General features: G+C 39.8%; 1 long non-coding RNA gene across 1 annotated transcript in view; it reads left to right on the plus strand.

Moving 5' to 3' along the window:
* LOC133537756 (uncharacterized) overlaps positions 1-26836 on the plus strand; it is a 247533-nt gene that overhangs the window by 214190 nt on the left and 6507 nt on the right. The window contains exon 4 of the long non-coding RNA XR_009802827.1: positions 22254-22339. This is a non-coding gene — a long non-coding RNA (uncharacterized LOC133537756). The remainder of the gene's footprint in view (positions 1-22253; positions 22340-26836) is intronic.

The following is a 26836-nucleotide window of genomic DNA, read 5'->3' on the forward strand; positions in this document are numbered from 1 at the left end:
TAGATATATATGTATATGTGCAAATATGTTTGTGTATGTGTGTATATATACATATATGCCGCCTTCCGCCCGATTGTAGCTGAGATAGGCGCCAGCGCCCCCCGCAACCCCGAAAGGGAATAAGCGGTAGAAAATGGATGGATGGATGTTTATATGTATACATATGTACATATATATGTTTATGTACAAATATGTGTGTATGTATGTATGTGTATATATATATATATATATATATGTATATATATATATATGTATATATATATATACATTCAAAAAATTGGAATCAATTTGGAATTGAAATGCTTATATGTATATATATTTCACATATATATGTATGTGTACAAATATGTTTGTGTATGTGTGTATATATACATATATATATGTTTATATGTATACATATGTACATATATATTTTTATGTACAAATATGTGTGTATGTGTGTATATATATATATATATATATATATATATATATATATATATATATATATATATATATATATATATATATGTAGGTGTGGGAAAAATCACAAGACTACTTCAGATATTGCGCTCTACCACGGTATCGAGCACTATTCTCTGGATAACCCAATCAAGACATATATATATGTATATATATATATATATATTTATATTTATATATATATATACATAAAATATTTTCTCAAAAAATTGGAATCGATTTGGAATTGAAATGTTTATATGTATATATATTTTAGATATATATGTATATGTACAAATATGTTTGTGTATGTGTGTATATATACATATATATATATATATATATATATATATGTTTATATGTATACATATGTACATATATATGTTTATGTACAAATATGTGTGTATGTGTATATATATATATATATATATATATATATATATATATATATATATATATATATATATATATATATATTCAATCCATCCATGCATCCTCTTCCGCTTATCCAAAGTCGGGTCGCGGGGGCAGCAGCCTAAGCAGAGAAGCCCAGACTTCCCTCTCCCCAGCCACTTCGTCCAGCTCCTCCCCGGGGATCCCGAGGCGTTCCCAGGCCAGCCGAAGACATAGTCTTCCCAACATGTCCTGGGCCTTCCCCGTGGCCTCCTACCGGTCGGACGTGCCCGAAACGCGTTTGGGTGGCATCCTGACCATATATATATATATATATATATATATATTAGTACTGTCAAGTGATGAAGTTATTTAATCACATTAATCACAATACAAAGGTCCTGAGTAGTCCTGAGTTCAATCCCGGGCTCGGGATCTTTCTGTGTGGAGTTTTCATGTTCTCCCCGTGACTGCGTGGGTTCCCTCCGGGTACTCCGGCTTCCTCCCACCTCCAAAAACATGCACCTGGGGATAGGTTGATTGGCAACACTAAAATGTGAGTGTGAAGGTTGTCTGTCTATCGGTGTTGGCCCTGCGACTTGTCCAGGGTGTACGCCGCCTTCCGCCCGAATGCAGCAGAGATAGGCTCCAGCACCCCCAAAAGCGGTAGGAAATGGATGGATGGATACATCACACTTTTGAATTTGGATTAATCATGATTAATTACAGGTTACTTGTCACTTGCATAATTTAAATCAACACAAAAAAGAAACAAATATTTGGACACAAATGCAATTTTTTTTGTCAGACTTTCATACAGCATGCACCTGGGGATAGGTTGATTGACAACACTAAATTGGCCCTAGTGTGTGAATGTGAGTGTGAATGTTGGCTGTCTATCTGTGTTGGCCCTGCGGTGAGATGGCGTCTTGTCCAGGGTGTACCCCGCCTTCCGCCCGATTGTAGCTGAGACCCCAAAAGGAATAAGCAGTAGAAAATGGATGGATGGACTTTCACACAGAAAAGAAAAAAAAATAAGTTACTCGAATGAACTACATTTATTTGCTCAAAACTTTGGTAGCAGTTTTATTTAAACTTTCTGGTTTATTTTTAAAGTGAAATTTTCCGCCAGATTCCCCTCACTCATCTTGGCACTGACATATGCATTGACCTGATCACTGTAACAACCCACGCTGCATTTCAGATGACTTACGCGGTCAAAATAAATGGTACGATTAATCTGCGTATATACATGATTAATGCATGCATTTTGTGTGATTTATCACATGAGTTAAATAAAGTTAAAGTACCAATGATTGTCACACACACACTAGGTGTGGCGAAATTATTCTCTGCATTTGACCCATCACCCTTGATCACCCCTTGGGAGGTGAGGGAAGCACTGGGCAGCACCGCCCGGGAATCATTTTTGGTGATTTAAACCCCAAATCCAACCTTTGATGCTGAGTGCCAAGCAGGGAGTTAATGAGTCCCATTTTTATAGTCTTTGGTATGAGTCGGCAGAGGTTTGAACTCACAACCTACCAATCTCAGGGCGGACACTCTAACTACTGGGCCACTGAGTAGGTAAATGACTTTTGTCACATGTACAGAAAAAGTAAATAAAAAATGCCCTGGAAAATATCATGTGCTTTCATTCTGTCACATCAATTAACATTTTTGGGTCAACATCAAAATGCAGCTTTCGAGGTTATGTTCTCATGTCAGAGTAAAAAAAAAAAGAAGATCCGAGCTTCATGTTGGTATGTGATAGTCAAGCATCCGTCATGGCTAATGCAGCTCACCATGGCGGACTACGATTAGCAAATCATCAGCAAACGTGAGATGATGGCGACTGTGGAAGATGTCAGTTCTGGTTGATCATGTTTTGGGTTTATTTTTATTTGGCTTACCTGCAAACAATCCTCATTCCCACTCATCTTTAGCGTAAGCATGTAAAATAACAAAAAGGAAAAATAAAAGCAGTTGTTTGTTTCCGAAAGAAGCCCTCCCCCCGTCCCCAGCCCTCCAAACCCCCTCCATCCACTGGAGCCAGATTCCCAGTCTTAATACTCCTAGTCTCTCTTGTTGGCATGTTTTCCAAGAACTGGCTTCCTTTTTTTTACGTCTGCAAAAGCCATCAAAATGCCTGTAATGAATATTCGCACAGCCTCGGGTGTATTTAATGAGCTGTTTGACCCACTCTAAAGGAGTGGCACACCAGCAGAGAGACGGCGGTTTTTATCGTCAGGGGTCTAACTCGCTGCGGCAGCCAATGTTTACACGGGCTGTACAATAATCCCGACAAGTTTGACCTTCTTTTACATAAGACGTGTTTACATGAGCGGTTTGTTGAAGACTCCTCTCGGCGCTGACCAATGACAATAACGACAGAGGACACCGTCTTGTCCTTGTCCTGGGATGAAAACGGTGCTTGCATGCCATTCAGGTCTTTCAGTGTATGTTATAGTGTCACTCAGGTGAGACACAGGGAGAATGAGGATCAAACCCACAACCTTCAGATTGGAAGACAACCACTCTACCACCTTATTGGGCTGAAATTCCTCAGGACTTGGTGTGTTCTCACTTCACAGGCTTTCATTGTCTTCATCAGAATACGGTATTGATCTCCTTTTCCTTTCATGAACTCAGTTGATGATCAGAGAGCTCACGATTGTATTCCAGCATCACAACTCGCGTGAGCATGCAGTATTTATTCTCCAGGAAAATGTCGATTTCTATTGATGTTTTCACAGTAATATTCCTTTTTGTGAGCACCGGAGGTGGAAAAATCTATCATCTCCCTTATTTCTTGTCTATTTTTGAGGAAATAAGTGGTCAAACTCTCGCTTTATAAAGTTGCTACATGATGTGATGGAAAATAAACGAGTCTGTCTTCATAAACATAACCCTGCTTTGTGTGTTTACAGACCAATTCACCAAAGCTACAAGATACACTTCAACATATAAATATAAAACTTAACTCAATATGAGGCTGAGTAATTTGCGTAGGGATTTCCTAAATGACAAATTGTAAGTAGGGCTGGGCGATATGGCCTTCTATTAATATATGGATATTTTTAGGTCATGTTACTATACATGATGTATCTCTGGATATTTTGCCTTAAACCTTCAATTAACACTTGAGGCATATAATCACAGCAGTATGATGATTCTATGTGTCTACATTAAAACATTCTTGTTCATACTGCATTAATAAATGCTCATTTTAAACTTTCATGCAGAGAGGGAAACCACAATTAAGTCAATTTACCAATACTGTATTTATTAAGCAGTTATTAAGCAGTGGCGCAAACATTCATGTCATTTCAAAACAGAAAGCGCAAGATTGTCAGATAATTTAAAACAAGCTATTAATGCACTTTTGTGCAGGGTGTCACTAAGATGACATATCAAAACAACACTTTTGTACAGAACGCCACTACAATATTTAAACAGATAAAGTGCACTTTTGTGCATGATGTCACACAAGATATTTCAATAAGTGCCAACTAAAAATGTGCTGCATAATAGGAACAAATAGTGTATGTCCTTCGTTCACCAAGTGGTAGGTTACTGCAGATGTTATCTCCTCCTGTTTTTGACAATTTTTTTTATACGGTGTTGATGTGGAAATGGAAGACGCCAGGCTTACTTGTCAGTGCTGGCTGCTTGGACATTTTGTTGGCGTGGCACCGGCCAGAGATGTTGACATGCGGAGTTTCGAGCACTCTTCATTCTCTAGCCGGTGACTTTTCAACTGATGCTACAAACGAGTAGTGCTGCTACTTTTTGTAGCAACCCTTTTGCCGCATATCTGACATTTTACGGTTGTCTGTTCAACATCTTGCCGCTTTAAGCCAAACCACCGCCAGACGATGGACCCCATGCTGTTTTTCGTATCACCACTCGCACCACTCCACTACGACCACCTGCCACAGCTAACGTTACCCATTCCGCTACCTCTCTGCTCCGTGAGGGCGTATTACGTATGTAACAAGGTGCGCTTGTTTTATGTCTCTGTGAGAAGGAGAGACAAGAAAGAGTGAGAAGAGCCTGTAGTGTAATGCCCGCAGCTAAAAGCAACTGCGTGAGAACGTCTACTCGAATATCACGATAATCATTTTCTATATTCCACAGAGACAAACCCGCGATATATCAAGTATATTCGATATATCGCCCAGCCCTAATTGTAAGGATTAAAACAATTAAAATGGGACTCTGGTTTTAAATACACTTAATGTATAAATGAGATGCAGTATGTTCTCGAGTTGTATAATTTAGCAAAGAGAATACATACTACACAAATATCAATGTCTTTACAACTCGATAATAGTATTCTTTGAGTCACACATTAAAAGTGTTACTAAAACGGCCTTCTTTCATCTCCGTAATATCGCTAAAATTGGCTCCATTCTGTCTGGATTACTGTAATGTATTATTTTCGGGTCTCCCCATGTCTAGCATTAAAAGATTACAGTTAGTACAAAATGCGGCTGCTAGACTTTTGACAAGAACAAGAAAGTTTGATCACATTACGCCTGTACTGGCTCACCTGCACTGGCTTCCTGTGCACTTAAGATGTGACTTTATGGTTTTACTACTTACGTATAAAATACTACACGTTCTAGCTCCAGCCTATCTTGCCAATTGTATTGTACCATATGTCCCGGCAAGAAATCTGCATTCAAAGGACTCCGGCTTATTAGTGATTCCCAAAGCCCAAAAAAAGTCTGCGGGATATAGAGCGTTTTCAATTCAGGCTCCAGGCTTAAATGCCCTCCCGGTAACAGTTCGAGATGCCACCTCAGTAGAAGCATTTAAGTCTCACCTTAAAACTCATTTGTATACTCTAGCCTTTAAATAGACTCCCTTTTTAGACCAGTTGATCTGACGTTTTTTTTTTCTTTTTCTCCTATGTCCGACTCTACCTTGTGGAGGGGGTCCGGTCCAATGGCCATGGATGACGTACTGGCTGTCCAGAGTCGGGACCCAGGATGGACCGCTCGTCCAGAGTCGGGACCCAGGATGGACCGCTTGCCTGTGTATCTGCTTGGGACATCTCTGCGCTGCTGATCCGCCTCCGCTTGGGATAGTTTCCTGCTGGCTCCGCTGTGGACGGGACTCTTGCTGCTGTGTTGGATCCGCTTTGGACTGGACTCTCGCGGCTGTGTTGGATCCACTTTGAACTTTCACAGTATCATGTTAGACCCGCTCAACATCCATGGATTTTCGTCCTTTCCAAGGTTCTCATAGTCATCATTGTCACCGACGTCCCACTGGGTGTGAGTTTTCCTTGCCCTTATGTGGTCCTACCCAGGATGTCGTAGTGGTTTGTGTTGTGGCTTTGCAGCCCTTTGAGACACTAGTGATTTAGGGCTATATAAGTAAAAATTGATTGATTGATTGATTGATTGATTCATATTCTAGAGTCCTGTGTGGGAGTTTGTGAAATTTCTACTTTAAGTTCCACACATTTAAGTGTTTCTATCTATTTATTTCCAAGGCCCTTAGTGTGCCTTCAAGTATTTACGGGTGCCTCTACGTAATTGATTTTTTTTTTGAAAGCTGGAAAGAAAGGAAATGTAGAGTGAAGTAGTGGTGCTAATGTGTGAAGCCAACAAATGAAGTTCTGACAGAATAATTGCTGCTTTAACCTTGCTTTATTGATTCTGTTTTAACATTTTAGATTGAAATTAGGCAGACAGCAAGGCTTGGTCTTTTAGAATGATTTTATACAATAACACTGGAAACACATTTTTGTATTATGGTTTTATTTATACACTGAAAAATGTATTCCCTGTGGTCATTGATTTAGTTTTTACTCCGTTTATCCTTTTTTCTTGTTTTCAGGTATACTTACATGTTTGCACAATTGGCTGTGTTTACAGAGCAGTGAGAGCACATTGTAACACTAATGATAGGGATGGGAAATGATAAGATTTTTGGAGATTCGATTCCACTTTTATTTTGCTTAACAAGTCAGTTCTTTATTGGTTCTCTTATCAATACTTATATGGGGGGGAAAAAGGACAAACATGTGGTTTCGCATCAAGTGTGTTTAGTTTGGAGGTAACATGACCTTACAAAGCCAACAGTGAGGCCTTAAAGGGGGAACTGCACTTTTTTTTTTTTTTTTTTTTTTTTGCCTATCGTTCACATTAATAGAGAGAAACAAGAACACATGTCTTGTTTTAGAATTTTAAAGATTAAAAAACGCTTGGAAGATGCCACAAATGTGAGTCGCCGTTGTAGCATTTGAAGCTCTATAAGACAACTTCAAAACCCTCAATCAACATTTTACATACACACTGCAAATATACCTGTATATATAATGTAGTAACAGACATGTTCATAACAATTTGTACTATGTTCAACATTTACCATAGTTTGATCGTTTTAATCCTTTCCGAGGCTGACTTTTTTCGCACATTGATTTCTGTTTCCATCGTAGCGCACGTTCGACTTCTGGCAACAAATGTGTGTTACTATTTCCGTAAGCATAACATTTGTGTGTCTTCTAATCATGGCAGATTTGGTAATAGACAATCTAGACGACTATTTTTTTTTACAAAGGATTATACTTTTAAAGCTGAATATATGGAGGAAGAACTACTGCTTCAAGAAGCGAGAACGAAAAAGAGGGTGAAATGTTGGAGCAGACGGATGTGACGGAGAGTGAGGTGAAATCAACTCGAAGCTGTAGCTGTGAAACTTGGAGACAAGCTATTTCGAGAAAAAAAGGGTGAGCTTACCCCAAATAAATCGGAAAAAATGTCCCCGGCCATCTGGACCAAAGAGACAACTGTCCATTGAGTGAGTCACACTTAATATTGATTATGATACACGCAGCACATCATGTGTGTTATTTCAAACCCGGTTTCCATATGAGTTGGGAAATTATGTTAGATGTAAATACAAACGGAATAGAATTATTAGCAAATCCGTTTCAACCCATATTCAGTTAAATGCACTACAAAGACAAGATATTTGATGTTCAGACTCATAAACTTTGATCTTTTTTTGCAAATAATAATTAACTTAGAATTTCATGGCTGCAACACATGCCAAAGTAGTTGGGAAAGGGCATGCTCACCACTGTATTACATCACATTTTCTTTTAACAACACTCAATAAACGTTTGGGAACTGAGGAAACTAACTGTTGAAGCTTTGAACGTGGAATTTTTACCATTCTTGTTTTATGTAGAGCTTTAGTCGTTCAACAGTCCGGGGTCTCCGCTGTCGTATTTTACGCTTCATAATGCGCCACAAATTTTCAATGAGAGACATGTCTGGACTGCAGGCGGGCCAGGAAAGTACCCGCACTCTTTTACTACAAAGCCACGCTGTTGTAACACGTGGCTTGGCATTATTTTGCTGAAATAAGCAGGGGTGTCCATGATAACGTTGCTTGGACGACAACATATGTTGCTCCAAAACCTGTATGGACCTTTCAGCATTAATGGTGCCTTCACAGATGTGTAAGTTACCCATGCCTTGGGCACTGATGCACCCCCATACCAACACAGATGCTGGCTTTTGAACTTTGCGCCTATAACAATCCGCATGGTTATTTTCGTTTTTGTTCCGGAGAACACCCCGTCCACAGTTTCCAAATATAATTTGAAATGTGGACTCGTCAGACCACAGAACACTTTACCACTTTGCATAAGTCCATCTTAGGTGAGCTTGGGCCCAGCGAAGCCGACAGCGTTTCATGGCGTTGTTTGTAAATGGGTTTGGCTTTGTATAGTAGAGTTTTAACTTGCACTTACAGATGTAGCGACCAACTGTAGTTACTGACAGTGATTTTATGAAGTGTTCCTGAGTCCATGTGGTGATATCCTTTACACGCTGATGTCGGTTTTTGATGTAGTACCGCCTGAGGGATCAAAGGTCCGTAATATCATCGCTTACGTGCAGTGATTTCTCCAGATTCTCTTAACCTTTTGATGACTTTACGGACCGTAGATGGTAAAATCCCTAAATTCCTTGCAATAGCTCGTTGAGAAATGTTGTTCTAAAGCTGTTCGAAAATTTGCTTACAAATTGGTGACCCTCACCCCATCCTTGTTTGTGAATTACTTAGCATTTCATGGAAGCTGCTTTGATACCCAATCATGGCACCCACCTGTTCCCAATTAGCCTGCACACATGTGGGATGTTCCAAATAAGTGTTTGATGAGCATTCCTCAACTTTATCAGTATTTATTGCCACCTTTCCCAACTTCTTTGTCACGTGTTGCTGGCATCAAATTCTAATGTTAATGATTATTTGCAAAAAAAAAATGTTTATCAGTTTGAACATCAAATATGTTGTCTTTGTGGCATATTCAACTGAATACGGGTTGAAGATGATTTGCAAATCATTATATTCCATTTACATTTATATCTAACACAATTTCCCAACTCATATTGAAACAGGGTCTGTACAACTACATAAGTTGTCGAGCTAGCTGTGTACAAACAAAACATAAAGGGGCTAATACTTTACAGATACTGTAATATGATTGTTCATGTTTTTCAGTCAGTACAGATTGGTATCTTATCACATTATGTTGTGCATTACAAACAAAAACGTGTTTCGTGTTGACGTAGAAGCTAGCTTATCTCTTGCTATAGTTAGCTTTTATGGCTAATACCTAAGTACACCGATGTGTTACTAGGATAGAAAGAACATTCCTCCGTGTTTGCTCTTACAATAACAATGTCTCTCCAGTTTGGTTATTATACAGGTTATAAAACATGAATAAAGTATTGGTGACGATTTTTGGATGCATTTTTAAAATCATTTAGCGGTAAAATTGATTGCTCCCTTTAGCTGCATTGCTGGCTACCTAGAACGAGACGATTTTTTTGTATGTTAGAATGCCAAAAAAAACGAAAACGTTTGTCTTTTTGGTTTTCATAATGATTGTGAACGATAGGCACAATTCTATAAATGTGCAGTTCCCCTTTAAAGGCCTACAGAAATGAGATTTTCTTATTCAAACGGGGATAGCAGGTCCATTCTATGTGTCATACTTGATCATTTCGTGATGTTGCCATATTTTTGCTGAAAGGATTTAGTAGAGAACATCCATGATAAAGTTCGCAACTTTCGTTGCTAAGACAAAAGCCCTGCCTCTACCGGAAGTCGCAGACGATGACGTCACTAGTGTGGGGGCTCCTCACATATTCACATTGTTTTTAATGGGAGCCTCCAACGAAAAGTGATATTCGGACCGAGAATACGACAATTTCCCCATTAATTTGAGCGAGGATGAAAGATTCGTGTTTGAGGATATTGAGAGCGACGGACTAGAAAAAAAAAAAAAAAACGCGATTGCATTGGGACGGATTCCGATGTTTTTTGACACATTTAGTAGAATAATTCTGGGAAATCCCTTATCTTTCTATTGTGTAGCTAGTGTTTTAGTGAGTAAAATAGTACCTGATAGTCGGAGGTGTACGTCCACGGGTGTCTTGACGCGCAGTGTCTCAGGGGAGTCGACGGCAGCTAAGTACAGGGCAAGCTCAGCTTTTCTCCGGTAAGAAGCGACTCTTTAACCACAATTTTCTCACCGAAACCTGCTGGTTGACATTCCGTCGTGTTTCATGTTCGCTTGACTTCGCTCTGATCCATAGTAAATTTTCACCTCCAGGAATTTTAAACTAGGAATCACAGTGTGTTTGTGTGGCTAAAGGCTAAAGCTTCCCAACTCCATCTTGCTACTTTGACTTCTTCAATATTAATTGAACAAATTGCAAAAGATTCAGCAACACAGTTCTCCAAAATACTGTATAATTATGCCGTTAATGCAGACGACATATGTGTGTGTTTGTGTGTAGTGGTCATACTTCCTAAAAACCCGTGACGTCTTGCGTACACGTCATCATTACACAACGTTTTGAAGACGAAACTCCCGGGAAATTTAACATTGCAATTTAGTAAACTAAAGAGGCCGTATTGGCATGTGTTGCAATGTTAATATTTCATCATTGATATATAAACTATCAGACTGCGTGGTGGGTAGTAGTGGGTTTAAGTAGGCCTTTAAGAGGCTCATTGTCACAATTGGCCTTCGCCAGAGTAGAACCCCAACACAGGAAAGAAAGAATACAAAATAACAACAAAAAGCTAACTCAAAAAGGAGTGAGAAAAAACAACTGAACAAGGAGAAAAAGGAGCATTGGTAGAGTCGGAGCAGGGGAGAAGAAGATGACAGGAAGGGTGTCAAGAATCAACTGGCACCAAGTGAATATTCTGGAGAGCTGAAGTAGTCAGGTAGGAAATGGGTATCAGGTGTGCGCAAAGGTGGCTCTGCACAGTAGCCCAAAAACCAGGCCCCACAACACTAAGTAGACAGGCAGCAGCAGAGCAGGCAGCATGACACTTATAGCATAGGGGGGAAAAAAACTTGCAAAAATAAATAAATATAAGTAATGAATACTCTTCTGTAGAATTGAACAAAATAAACATGTTAAAATTACACAAGAATGTAACATTTTCAAAACATTTAGGAAGTGTTGTGTTCTCCCTAGAAAATGTACTGGTGTAATTAAGAAATAGAATATTGTGCAAATGTTTTCGATTTGCAAGGTGAAACTACTATATGACTTGGACTCATAACATGCAAATCAAGGTATATCAAGCCTTATTTGATGTTGTTTTGATCATAATGGCTTACAGCTTATGATAACCATTGAAAATCTCAGAAAATATGGGGTTTTAAAAAACTGTAAGCAATTATCCTAAATAATATAACAAATCATAGCTCGACATACTGTATCTCACTTTGCATGTAATGTGATTATGTCACATTTTCGTTTCACCTTTGAAGCTGACATCACTGGATATTCAAATGTTTTTATTTTTTTATTTACACTTGCATAATATGATGATTGAGGGAGAATCTGGTTCACCTACCAAAGGTCAGGAGCATCTACTGTTACAAATCGGTGCAAGGATTAGACCACAGACTCTTGTCTATCCTGGCCTGACTGTACTCCATCCTGCTGCGGTTAAAGGAGAGCAGTATCGTAGGCGAAAACTAAAACTACTACTGCCCGCCTCAGAACCAGTCAGAATCTGTCTCTGGTCATGCTCATCTAAATGACAAGGTATTTGTACAAAAGACTGTCTCTGTAACGCTCTTTTTCTTTTTGTGTCATTGGGTTGCTTGAGTGCAGTTCACTTTTACGACACTGGAGGGGGCTTTAAACGCATCGTTACATCAGCTAGCTCTGAAAGTTACGGTGAACTTCGATCTCAATTGTTTAATTGGCAGTGTGCGTCAAATCAATATAAAGTGAGTTACTTTATAGACACTTTAATATCACTTGTTGTTTGCTTAAAACTGTATTGCAAGTCATTTTGACAGTTTTATTGTAGTCTAATTGTTATGATCCGCTGCCCTGATCATATTTTGTTTAGATTTTTGAGTTTGTTTGTGCACTTCTCAGTTTGTCTCCATGGTTGCTTATTGTTTTCACCTGTCACTTGCTCCTGACGCGCACCTGTGTTTGTTAATCACTGCCTGTATTTAAGCCTGCCTTCTTTGTTCTCTCGTTCTCGCCTCTTAGTTTTGTGTTACACGCAGTTTGTGTTATACGTAACAAGTGACGACTCGGTTTCTGTATTCTGTACTTGCTACCTTTCGCGCTATGCCTTTCTTTTCCTCTAGCTCCCGTGCTAGTAGTTTTTGTTTTGCCTTTTGTGCCTAGTGCAAGTTTTCGGTTTCTTAGTCTGTTTTATGTTTAAATAAATCAGTATTTCTTATCTTACGCTGTGTCCGAGCCCGACCTGCATCAAGAGAGAACGCACCCGCATCACGATGCCCCAAACTCGTCATACTAATGGCTGTTTGGCATCAAGTTCATAAGCTAACTGCTAGCTGAATATCATAACCTGATTGGGGCCTATTTGTAGCATTGGACATGTTTGTTAGCCCCAATTTACAATTTAGAATTATTTTTGTGGTGCTGTTTACATTTTATTAATCATTATATTAATTAGGGCTAGAATGTTCCAATTCTGTACATTTATGTAAACCGTGTATACACAGCTAAGTGATGTATATTTAACAGCCCTGTTGCAGGCTTGTGCCAATATTTCATTGCATTGTTGTCACTTTAGTTGATTTATGATGATTGTATTTGTTTTGTACAGGAAACCACACACACGCAAACAAACAACTCATGCATGTCTTCAATATACAATTGAACCTGCAAATCTGGACTTGCACAATCTACTATTTCTCCTGCACTCACCTGAACAAATAATTGCTGTCCTGACCCGACACCCTGAAGTGATTGCTAATCCATATTAAACCAGTCATAGTCGTCACTACAGTATTCATTTCAAGTGAATAGGTAACAGCAGGTTCGACAAGAAAGCTAATATTATAGCCAGTGTTATTAACTGTTGTATTTTTGCCAGATGGCGATGACTGTTGCTTGGATGAGATCGGAGCGGTTTAAAAGCGTGATATTCATTTTTAGTTATTGCATGCTTCAGCCTGCTGAGGGTATGTCCTCCTCTTTACGAAACAGCAACCTTGCAATTGTTGCAATCTTTACTTGTAAAATATACCCAAACTTTTAAACTTTTCTGCCAACAGGGCGCCACGTTGCTGTCTGACGTCACTACGTATTGTGTGTTTTTCCCGCGCGCAAAAATTTTCAAGGGAAATGTTTGAAAAATGGGCAAGCGATTCCAAAGTATTGATATACTAGGATTTTTCATTAGGTCTTCGATTCCATCCATACTGATGGTTGATTTTTATGTAAGTAAAATCGATACAACGCATACATGTTTGGATCATTTCCAACACATTTTTATTTGCAATAACACACTACACTATGCTAGTTCCGGTATTTTTTTGAGTAACAAAAAGCAATAATAGAATGGAAACACAGGTATTAAATCATATATTTTTGTATGAAACACAGTTCTTAAGGTTTTGTATTGTTTTCTAATTTATTTTGTTGCATGATGCTTGAAAATGTCCAAATCAATACTGATATTAAATAATAGTATGATATCAGCTAAAAAACAAGTATCGGATTATATCGGCTCGCATCTAATATCTTTGATGTAATCGCTCCGATACAAGCAATGTGTTTAATAGTGCAAAGCTGTACAGCCAGTTAACATCTAAATGTCTTCCAATAAGCACATAAGTGTGGTCTTGTATTTTTGTGAAGTCATTTACAAAAGGTAAAAAAGGTAGCTCCAGTCTACAAGGACCTAGCAGCTTAAGGTGGGCGATATGGCAAAAAAAAATTATCACAATTTTTGACCTTGATTAAAATCACAATTTTTTTATATTGTTTCAACATGCCAGTTTTAAAGCATCTGTACTTAAAACCAAATAATAGATATTATTTCAACATTTTATCAACATAGTCAATGAAACAAATTGCAATTCTAGAAAAACTAAAAAGTTAAAGTACCAATGATTGTCACACACACACTAGGTGTGGCGAAATTATTCTCTGCATTTGACCTATCACCCTTGATCACCCCTTGGGAGGTGAGGGGAGCAGTGAGCAGCAGCAGTGGCCACGCCCGGGGAATCATTTTTGGTGCCTTAACCTCCAATTGCAACCCTTAATGCTGAGTGCCATGCAGGGAGGTAATGGGTCCCATTGTTATAGTCTTTGGTATGACTCGGCCAGGGTTTGGAACTCACAACCTACCGATCTCAGGGCGGACACCCTAACCACTAACAGACAAAACATTTTATAGTCTCAGAAAACATGAAAAGAAAAACTGAAGCAACTTACAATTTAAAAAGACTAACAAAAAACTAAAACACTTTGCGATTTCTGAAAACACAAAAACAAATAACGAAACACTACAATTTCGGAAAAACATAAAACAAAACAATTCTCAATCTCAGAAAACAGAAAAACGTAAGCTGAAACAATTTACAATCTCAAAAAACTAACAAAAACACTTTACAATTTCAGAAAACACAAGAACAATACAACAAAAACAATTTGCAATTTCTGAAAACACAATAATGAAACTCTTTACAATTTCAGAAAACCAAAAAACAAAACACTTAACGATCTCAGAAAAGACGAAAACAAAAGCTGAAACAACTTACGATCTCAAAAAAGTAACAAAAACACTTAACAATTTCAGAAAAACACGAGAAAATAAAATGAAACACTTTACAATTTCAGAAAACAGAAAAACAATAAATGAAACACTTTAAAATTTCTCAAACACAAAAACAAAAGCCCTAACAACAATCTGTGCAATATTAAAACATTTGAACGTCAATTTGTTTGAAGAGTTTTAATACAATTGAATTTAATCCAGCCCACATAATGTTGAATTGGCATTACAAGAAAATGGAATTAAATTCATTGCAATTCAGATGAATTGTTTACAGCCAAGCAACAAGAAGGATTTGTCACATTTAACAAAGGTTTACAAAGATTTTACAAACACAGACATTAAAAACAAATTCCCTCCATTTGGATTACTTGGATCTAGTAAAGCATTGCAGGAAATTAAGTATTTTTCTACTATTTACCATCATTTGAATGTTATATAATACATCATAAATTAACTGTTTTAAAGGAGTTGCTTTTATTCCTAATTTGCTGTCATTAAAATATTATATGGGGGAACAACTACAAATATGTGCTTCAGTCACTGACGGTGTTACAAAAAAGAGCAATTAGATTTATACATAATGTTGGATAAGGAAAACATACAAACCCTTTATTGAATCAAAATTTGGTGCATAATTAAAATGTACAAATCATACTAAAACCTGCCACCCAAAAATGTACAACAAGAGGAGAAATATAACCTTAGAGGAAATGTATTTTAAAGATTTGTTTGCACTTACATCACTTAAAGGCCTACTGAAACCCACTACTACCGACCACCAGACTGATAGTTTATATATCAATGATGAAATATTAACATTGCAACACATTCCAATACGGCCGGTTTAGTTTACTAAAATACAGTTTTAAATTTCCCGCGGAGTTTCCTGTTGAAAACGTCGCGGAATGATGATGCGTATGATGACGCGTGTTTGTGACGTTATTGGTTGGAGGGGACATATTAGCCAGCACCACTTGCGGCTAAAAGTCGTCTCTTTTGATCGCGCAATTACACAGCATTCTGGACATCTGTGTTGCTGATTCTTTTGCAATTTGTTCAATTAATAATGGAGAAGTCAAAGTAGAAAGATGGAGTTGGGAAGCTTTAGCTTTTAGCCACACAAACACATGGTGTTTCCTTGTTTAAAATTCCCGGAGGTGAAGCATTACTATGGATCAGAGTGGTCAAGCGAACATGGTTCCCGACCACTTGTCAACCGGCAGGTTTCGGTGAGAAAATTGCGGTAAAAAGTCGCCTCTTACCGGAGATCAGCGGAGCTTGCGCCGTCCATGCAGCTGCCATGACTTCCCTCAGAGACTGGCGTCAACACACCCATGGACACACCCCCTCCGACTATCAGGTACTATTTAACTCACTAAAACACTAGCAACACAATAAAAAGATAAGGGATTTCCCAGAATTATCCTAGTAAATGTGTCTAAAAACATCTGAATCGCTCCAATGCAATCGCCTTTTTTTTCTTTATATACTTTTTTTTTCTTTTTTTCTTTTTTCTATTCCTTCACTATCAATATCCTCATCCACCAATCTTTCATCCTCGCTCAAATTAATGGGGAAATTGTCGCTTTCACGGTCCGAATAGCTCTTGATGCTGGAGGCTCACTTTATGAACAATGTGAGGATGTGAGGAGTACTCACACCGGTGACGTCATCGTCTGCTACTTCCGGTAAAGGCAAGGCTTTTTTATTAGCGACCAAAAGTTGCAAACTTTATCGTCAATGTTCTCTACTAAATCTTTTCAGCAAAAATATGGCAATATCGCAAAATGATCAAGTATGACACAAAGAATGGACCTGCTATCCCCGTTTAAATAAGAAAATCTCATTTCAGTAGGCCTTTAAAACCTTTACCATATCCTTATGTACTAAATTGTAATTGTACTGTAAGCATGTTTGAATTGAACTGAAACTGAACTGAACTTACAATTTTACAAACCAGAAAGAGAATGTACCCAAATCCCAGATGGACGGCTAAAACAGCCAATCATTTTGTTCATGTTCGGAGAGCCCAAGTGAGAAAGTAAAAATAAAGCAGATGTGAACAATATGATTGGCTGACTTGTCTGTGATTTGGCACCTTCCCTTTACGGTTTATGATATTGTAAGTTGTTTTAGCTTTTGTTTTTTGAAATTATAAAGTGTTTCGTTTTTGTCTGTTTTCTGAAATTGCAAAGTGTTTGTTTTTTTGTTAATTTGTTTTCTAAAATTGTTAGATTTTACTTGTTCTGTTTTTATGTTTTCTGTGTTTGTAATTATGTTCATGAAATGTTAGTATTTTGCTCTTCCAGGCTACTGTAAAATTCAGAGTAAACAAAGCAAATAAAATTAAATCACTGTAACAAAACTATTTACCAATAAATCATCAGCAACCATTAAGCAAAGAAGTCAAACAATGTACTGATATGTTAAAGTACCAATGATTGTCACACACACACTAGGTGTGGTGAAATTTGTCCTCTGCATTTGACTCATCCCCTTGATCACCCCCTTGGAAGTGAGGGGAGCAGTGGGCCTTGTCCTTGTGCACAAACTTACGGATCATGAATTTTAGCATCTTATTCGGCCACTCCACCTGCCCGTCGGTCTGCAAGTGGTAGACGCTGGTCCGAATAGATTTAATTCCCAATAATCCGTATAGTTCTTTCACCGTGCGTGACATAAAGGACGTTCCCTGGTCAGTCAGAATCTCTTTCGGGATTCCGACTCGGGAGATGACCTGAAACAGCGCTTGCGGTACACTCTTTGCAGAGATGGACCGCAGCGGCACTGCTTTGGGATAGCGAGTTGCGTAATCCACCAAAACTAGCACAAAATGACACACCCGGGTGCTCAGGTGAAATGGTCCGATGAGGTCCATGCCAATTTGCTCAAACGGGACTTAAGTTATCACGCCATGATTTTCTTCTTACATTACTTATGCTAACTTCAATCTTTCTTTACATGATTTTGTCTGTTCAAATAACAATACCGACAGTTAAATGAAAACTTGGATTTCCTTTTAATTTGTATCTTTTTACTGACATGTAACGCTTAACTTGGTATAATTGTTTGTTTAACTTTTTGTACAATTTATTCCAAATTTGTTCACAGAACGTGTTGCATGGTGACACAATGCGTATCGTTTTCTTGTTCAGATGGTCTCGTGACTCGTTGTGGTTCGTGACGGCACAAAAGCCGCCAGTCCGGTTGTGGTGCCTGCTCGCTGAGTGTTGTGGGACTAGATAATGAGCATCTCAGGTGACTACACGCTGGGATTACCAGGTTGTTGGCATGGTATGGCATACACATGCATTCCCACTTCACGCATACACACACACACACATACACTTGAGACCCTTGGTTATCACACCCTTCCAGATTGTTCTGAACTACTTATGGAAAACACACACATCTCAAGATGTGGCCACTCGTGCCAATGCGAGCCCAGCGTTAAGAACAGTTGTCGTTGTCGTGGTGTATTTTTTTTTTTTTAGCATCTCTAAATTCCTAGCGTTGCTAAGGTGCTTTGGGAGCGGATTAACAAACGCTGGCGCCGATGAGCAAGCCTTACAGATTTCCGAGCAGCAGGAGAAAAGACAAAGAAAGATGCCGTTTAAAAAAAAGGAGGAGGAGGAACAGCAGGCAGGGACATAATGGTTTGTAAACGTGACGACTTGAGAGAGGTAGAGAGGAAGGTGTCCCAAAGGGAAGGCATCAACTCTCCACACTCCCAATGGGGCTGTTATCGCCATCTTTCTTTACTTTCATGCAAGCTAAACAAAGACAATCCATTAAAAATGTAAGTACGGCAATTTCTTCGTAAAATCTAAAATCTTTATATATTTAGTTTGCTATTGGAGTACTTGTGTTTAAAGAGTAGCTGAAAATGAGCTTCCCTTGAAAGACCAGCAGCTGCCACTGGCTATAGGCTACTAGGAGCTAACAGCTACACAACAGCTAAGCACATAATAACACACAAGCTAGACTTACTGTAAGTAATAAGTGTTGTTAATTAAACAATAATGCATTCTAAAACAATGCATTTGTCAGTATAAACACGTATGAATTATCATAGCTGCATGTTGCTTCCACATACAAAGTTTCCAAGGTAGAAGTGTATTACAAAGTATCCAGGAACAAACGTGTCCGCATCCTTTCAATTACTGTGTCATGAGCTTGATGTAATGAATTATTGTGGCCAGTAGGTGTTTGCAAAAAAAACACTACCACTTCAATTCAAAGACAGCATAAGTCCATTCCAGACTGTTACTATTAGGTACAGTGGAACCTTTATTTATGAACTCAATTGGAGTTTATATATAAAATTAGTTTCTATATTGAATCCATTTGTTACTTTGGGGTCGCATGGTTATGTGCTGGTGGTTTCCATAAGATGCAGATGGACGTAGGGAAGCAGTGTGCAGGTAGGATGAACGAATTATTCCAATAAATCAAGACAAGATACAAAGTAGTGCCGATTGCACAGGAAGCTATGGTAAATCTTAGCAAAAGACTCGCCAAAACAGGAACAAGAATTGTCGCAATTAAAACTGCAAGGCTCTCTGATTAGTGACCGAGAGCAGGTGAGCATCCCGACCACTAATCAGAGGCAGGTGACAATAATCAGCATCCATGGCAACAAAGAAAAGAAACCAGGTGTAGGCACGGAACTAAATCAACAACTAAGGAAATGCTAAACTTAACAAAACCTGATCCGGGATCATGACCCGATTTTTTTCCATAATAAACAATGTAAACATGAATAATGGGTTGCATGCTCTGCGAAAGTTCATATTTGTGTAAAGGTTTGTACACTTGGGCTTCACGGTGGCAGAGGGGTTAGTGTGTCTGCCTCACAATACGAAGTTCCTGCAGTCCTGGGTTCAAATCCAGGCTCGGGATCTTCCTGCGTGGAGTTTGCATGTTCTCCCCGTGAATGCGTGGGTTCCCTCCGGGTACTCCGGCTTCCTCCCACTTCCAAAGACATGCACCTGGGGATAGGTTGATTGGCAACACTAAATTGGCCCTAGTGTTTGAATGTGAGTGTGAATGTTGTCTGTTTATCTGTGTTGGCCCTGCGATGAGGTGGCGACTTGTCCAGGGTGTACTCCGCCCGATTGTAGCTGAGATAGGCGCCAGCGCCCCCCGCGACCCCAAAAGGGAATAAGCGGTAGAAAATGGATGGATGGGTTTGTACACTTTGAGTTTGAACACAATCTAAAGCATTATACAGTATTGTATATCAAACAGCCATAACAAGAGGGAGATTGATCAACTCTCTACTTAATAACAAAGTCAAAACAACTAGCTGAACTGTCCTCCTCCTGTGCAGCCCCCCTGCCGACACACTTGGGCACAAGTGTTGTAAATTAGCTTTGGGTACAAACACTATGATGCACACATTGGATGACTGTCCCTATTTCAAATAAACCAGAAAAAACACACACACTGTCACTATCCCCGTGGTGCACTCAGATTTTAAAAACAAGAAACCCCTTAATTGTAACAGCCAGAATGGTACAATGATTAGGAATACACGAAAATCCACTTTAATTTAATTAAAGTTGGTTAATCTTCTTGGCATCCAGCGAAAGAAAGTGGAAGGAGGAGGTAGAAGTTACTGTCGGCAATGCTGTGGGTACTTTCTGAATTTTTAAACTCCACATTGCTTGTCCAATGCTTTCTTTAAACTCATACTGAACTTTCAGAACTAGAAAAAAAAGATTAAAAAGGCTAAAAAAAAAACACTAAAAAAGCATGCAACGCATCGATTAGCACAGTAGCTAACGACAGCGCTGCTTTGCTAACAAACTCGAGAGTTACCAGCTTGCCCACAGGGGATGTGCTGCCGGGCACAAAATGGCTGCGGTGCAAGCCCAAATGGGTGTGTTAATACACTGAGACAAGTTTTGTACAACACAGCAGTTTTTTATTCGGCCTGCGGTTCATAAATCGAAATGTTTGTATAATGAAGCGTTCGTAAATTAAGGTGCCACTGCCGGTTAGTGTTTGTCTTACCTAGCATTGTTCTCTGAGTAATTTCACTTGATCAAACCTTTTCTATCATTCCACACTACTATATAATACAAGTATGTATGATTTGTGCAATATCATATCGGATCAGTATTGGTCTGGGACGATGCCCAAGGCTCCAATGGCAATATCATATCAACAGTGAAAAGTATGTATCTGGCCACCTCTAGTTTCAATTTCAATTTGGGTGATGTCGACATCAATCAGCGTGGACATAAACAGGTGACACGGTGAAACTAATTCAAGTCTTCCATCTCTGCTTTGCTTCCTCGCACTTTGCCCACATTCTCGCTCCTCTGCATGTCTTACTTTGACCTCGCCTTCAGGGCAGCAGTTTCGCACCCAGACGTCTTTGTCTTGCTTTCTCAACGCTGTGTCACAACTTCAATAGGCGCTCGGTGTTGGGGTCACGCCGAGGCGCCTGAAGCATCAGTGACTGTTTCGTCTCAGGTGTGCGTCTCCCAACTGGAGTGTCCTTGATGCGGCAAACAAACTCTCTCTCTCTCCCCTGATTTAATTAACAGGGCCAAAGTGCAGCGGCTGAACACATTTCTTTCTCCATTATTGACCTGCTTTCATAACACGAAGCATAAAAACACACACGCTGCCATGCGGACTAGTCCAGCGAGAGTGAATCTGGAGGAAATCTATCAGAGCGGGAAGGTTCGGTCTCTTTGAATCCTCTCCTCGGGGTCGGCTTCTCAGGTGGAGTGGAACCAGATATGACCCGTTTGCAGGATTCAAGGCACTTGACCAATGGCCAACACCGCACCTCTCCTTCCCCCTACCTGGCTCAGGTTACCCTCCTCCACTCACTTTCCTTGAGTTATGGCAGCCAGTGTGCAGGATTGTGTTGGTCCCTAGCCGCTCCGCCCTGACTCATGGGACCCGTGGCGGATGCCTTTCACTCCGGTTGGTGCTTTGAATTACTCATCTGATCGGCTGGATCAGCGCTCATACAAGCCGAGCCCCCTGGGGGTCAAGCAGCTAATTACAGGCCCGCCGAGCCTCTTTCACTAGACTGACCAGAGCTGGAAAAGAGAGACGAAGCCTCACTCGGACAAAGAATAGTGACGTTAGAAGGTCAATGGTGAATATGAACGCCAGCTGAAGTACAGTTTGGGTGTGAAAAGAGAGATCACCATCTCACCGTTCCCAGGCCTGGGGGAGAAAGGATAGAAGCTCATGGGAGTAAAGCCACGTCACGGAGCACTTGTGTATCAGCCAGCCGCTGACTTAACACGCTGCTTTTGTCTCTCTTTGTCTGGCAGACTGTGATGGACGCCATGCAGACCTGGAGCTTCCTCCACAGTGAGAAAGATGCAAGACCCTCAAGGTTACAGTCACATAACCACAGGTATTGATATGCTTCAATTTTGTAAAGCAAGGAAACATGAGTAGTGAATTTGCAGGCCAAAGCAACAGGTGAACCTGCCAAACTTCATGTTCTCCTAACAAACGATATTTTGCACTCATTTCCCAGCAACCTCACTTTTGAATAGTGTTCTGTAAATTGGCCATTTCCACACAACACAACTAAAAATCCTACTTGATACGGCAGCTCACAAAGCCAGGGTTCTGCAACCCGTCGCTCTTTCATGCCTCCACCCTGGCTACTTTTTGCTTTTAAAAAATGTCAATAATTAATCCATCCATCCATTTTCTACCACTTGTCCCTTTCGGGATAATGGGGGGTGCTAAAGCCTACCTCCGCTGCATTCGGGCGGAAGGCAGGGTACACCCTGGACAGGTCGGCACTTCATCGCAGGGCCAACACAGAAAGACAGACAACATTCACACTCACATTCACACACTAGGGCCAATTTAGTGTTGCCAACCAACCTATCCCCAGGTGCATGTCTTTGGAGGTGGGAGGAAGCGGGAGTACCCGGAGGGAACCCACAAAGTCACGGGGAGATCATGCAAACTCCACACAGAAAGATCCCGAGCACGGTATTGAACTCAGGACCTTCGTTTTGTAAGGCAGATGCTCTATCGCCTGTTCCACCATGCTGCCCCTAAATAATGGCTATACAATTTTGGTGTATTTGATTTCATTTAGTTCGCCTGTTTTAATGTAACCATTGTTATTTTAGAGAGTTTATGATCCTGCAATATTTTGAAATGTAGCTATCACCCCCTATGCATCATCTTTTGCTGCCAAGCAATTGTATTGTTTTAACGGCCAATGAACAAATCAAAAAGAGAAACATTTCTGATGAAAATACAACATTTAATGCTTCATGGACAAATAAATTTGCGTTCACTTTTGACTCGGTGGATTCACGGTGGCAGAGGGGTTAGGCCTCTGCCTCACAATACGAAGGTCCTGAGTAGTCCTGGGTTCAATCCCGGGCTCGTGATCTCTCTGTGTGGAGTTTTCTTGTCCCCCCCGTGACTGCGTGGGTTCCCTCGGGGTACTCAGGCTTCCTCCCACCTCCAAAGACATGCACCTGGGGATAGGTTGATTGGCAACACTAAATGGGCCCTAGTGTTTGAATGTGAGTGTGAATGTTGTCTGTTTATCTGTGTTGGCCCTGCGATGAGGTGGCGACTTGTCCAGGGTGTACACCGCCTTCCGCCCGATTGTAGCTGAGATAGGCTCCAGCGCCCCCCGCGACCCCAAAGGGAATAAGCGGTAGAAAAAGGATGGATGGATGTTGACAAGGTTGCTTTTACCTGTGTTGTTGGCAAACAACACAAACTCAAATGTGGAAATACATTTCCAGGACAAAAACACAGTTCGTAACTGCTGCGGAAAGCTGATCAGAGCAAAAATATACTTGCTGAGTCGTATTCCGCCTCGTGTTTGATTTCATAAATGCTATAGCAGAAATGTAATGAAAGTAAAAGTAGTTATTGTCATTTTAATGATCAAACAGTGTTTGCGGCTCTCGGGAGGTTTAATCTGGTTGGAAATGGGCTCAAATGCCCACCCTTGTCCTGAGCAAAGGCCCACCCTTTCCTTTTGGAGGTTTTGTATAATGCAGTCTTCGTCAGACCTTTTAGGACAGACTACTAATTAAAATGGAGGAACTAGTGTAATATATATATATATATATATATAGTACTGGTATTAGTTAAAAATTTGTTGGATTAGGTCGGTTGGATTAGTGACCCTTCAGTGAGAGTGTGGCACACTCACTGTCTGTATTGACCCTGTGTTGCTATTTCATAATGGTGCCATTTGCTGGAATAAAACATTTAAATTTACTTTTGACCTGCAAATAAAACAAATATCAATTGTGTTTTTTAAACTATTACCTGTGCAGAAAGGAATACGAAGCATGCAACTCAGGTCAATGAGCCAGGTATCAATACAAAAAGAACAATTACCTAAATTAGCACCATTATCATTGTTTCTCTTTTCCTAGTTCCTGATAAACACAGTTTGACACTTTACAGCAGCTGTATTGGTCACATGTTTTTTTTTACTAAAATTGATACACACATTGAAGGACCCAGTATATGCATTGATGCTTCAGTATCGTTTTACCCAACACTAGTCACCAACTGGTATAGTAGCCAGGTGCGTGGTCTAATTTAGGCTTAGACTTGGACAAACTTTATTGATCCACTTGGGAAATTGTTCCAAATGCAAATAACCGCCAGGGTCTTTAATTACGCCAATAAAAAACATTGACAGCCAAATTTGTGGCACTTTGCAACCTTCTGATGTATTTTTTAATCAACTCCATAAGATGGCTGCAGCTGCAATTGATGTATCATGAGAAACTTTGCTGTTTGTATGAAACTCATGTTGTACTGTTGTTTACCATCAACTGATGAGCCGGTCAATTTATTGCTGACTGAACAGTTTGCCTCTCAGAGATATTACAACATTAATTCTGATGCTTTTGTTGTTCAAAAATGACAATTTAGGTTTACTTTTTTCTTTCTCATGCACAAAAACTAAAATTTCAATGACATGTTTTCGCATTTTATAAATAACATGCTCTCCTGATTATCGTCGATTGCCAGGTTTGAAACAAAATTAAAGGTAAATGTATATCAGTAGTGCAATAGGAGAAGAAAGTCATTTTTGTGTTTGTCTTCAAACTAAAAGGCATATTTTTAGGGTCATAGTGCACCAAAACAAGTCTAATCTTTACTGAAGGTTTATATGCTAGGACTCAATCATAGAGTATGTGGAACACCTGGGCCAACCTATGAAAGGAAAGGGAAAAAGTGCTCATTAATCAGAATGCATGAACAGTAGCCGTGGCACCAGTAACAATGCCATCTGATTTAAAGGTGTTACTCCAGACTGTGTTAATGACGCCACCTAGGGCCACACAATCCCTCGCCGGCTGCGCTGAAACAATAATGTGCTAAGTGTCAAGCAATTTTCTTGCACATATAGTCCTTGCCGTTGCAGGGACGGGTTAGTTCGGCAATTACCTGGTGAACTTTTTCCTCACAGCTTGACCGCTAGCTGGTCAGCCTGACCACTGAAATTAAACTTTAAGTGATGCCAGAAATGTTTGCTTGCCAAACTGTTGCAACGATCCCAAATATAGCACATGTATACTGGAGCTAGGGAACTAGGGACCTCAAGCTGGTGCAGTCTACCAACACTTAGACATTAATAATACACAAAGGCTACAGCTGATGAAGTCACATCACATTACACTTGATTGAAGTATGGATACGGTATGTACACCTGCACCATCTAATGAGATCCCATACAAAAGATGTATCATATCCAATAGGCCCTTACAAAGATACTTCTTTGTTGTCAATTTTTCCATACATAGAAGACTCGAGATGTAATTAATAGTAATGTTAACATCGATGATCAATTTTGATCTGTTTTGGTGGGTTCTGACACCAGTTTCTAATACTATCGGCATGTTATTTTGTTCTATAAATTTTGATTTATTTTTGAAATATCAAACTTTTTGTGAAGATTGTTTTATTTCATTACAAAAGAATTATGATTTTATTCTCGAAAAAACTAACACATATTATAAATAATATGATATAATTTACCATAAAAATGGTAAATTGGCCGAAATGAGTTTCCTCCGCTGGGTGGCGGGGCTCTCCCTTTGAGATAGGGTGAGAAGCTCTGCCATCCGGGAGGAACTCAAAGTAAAGCCGCTGCTCCTCCACATCGAGAGGAGCCAGATGAGGTGGTTCGGGCATCTGGTCAGGATACCACCCGAACGCCTCCCGAGGGAGGTGTTTAGGGCACGTCCAACCGGTAGGAGGCCACGGGGAAGACCCAGGACACGTTGGGAAGACTATGTCTTCCGGCTGGCCTGGGAACGCCTCGGGATCCCCCGGGAAGAGCTAGACGAAGTGGCTGGGGAGAGGGAAGTCTGGGCTTCCCTGCTTAGGCTGCTGCCCCCGCGACCCGACCTCGGATAACCGGAAGAAGATGGATGGATGGATGGATGGAATTTACCATAAAAATTGAAAATAATATTTGTAAAGAAAATTATTGTTGTATCCATCCATCCATCCATTTTCTACCACTTGTCCCTTTTGGGCTCGCGGGGGGGGCTGGAGCCTATCTTGTATATTATATTTTATTTCATTCATTTCATTCATATGATTTATTGTATATGTTTGTTGTATTTTAATGTCATTAATATTATTGTACATATAATCTATTTACATATATTCAAAATACATTTTCTTAATTCCAGGTAGTAAAATTGCCTTAATTTTATACATTTAAAAACATAATATAATTATTTTTCTAAATGTGTGTTTTTTTTTTTAAATATAACTTCATTTAAAAAGAGAATGTATATGACTTTATGTTGGGGTGCGTGCGATCGGTAGGAGACCACGGGGAAGACCCGAGACATGGTGGAGAGATTGTCTCCCGGCTGTCCTGGGAACG

The sequence above is a fragment of the Nerophis ophidion genome, linkage group LG19 (genome assembly GCF_033978795.1).
Source record: "Nerophis ophidion isolate RoL-2023_Sa linkage group LG19, RoL_Noph_v1.0, whole genome shotgun sequence".
Lineage (NCBI taxonomy): Eukaryota > Metazoa > Chordata > Actinopteri > Syngnathiformes > Syngnathidae > Nerophis > Nerophis ophidion.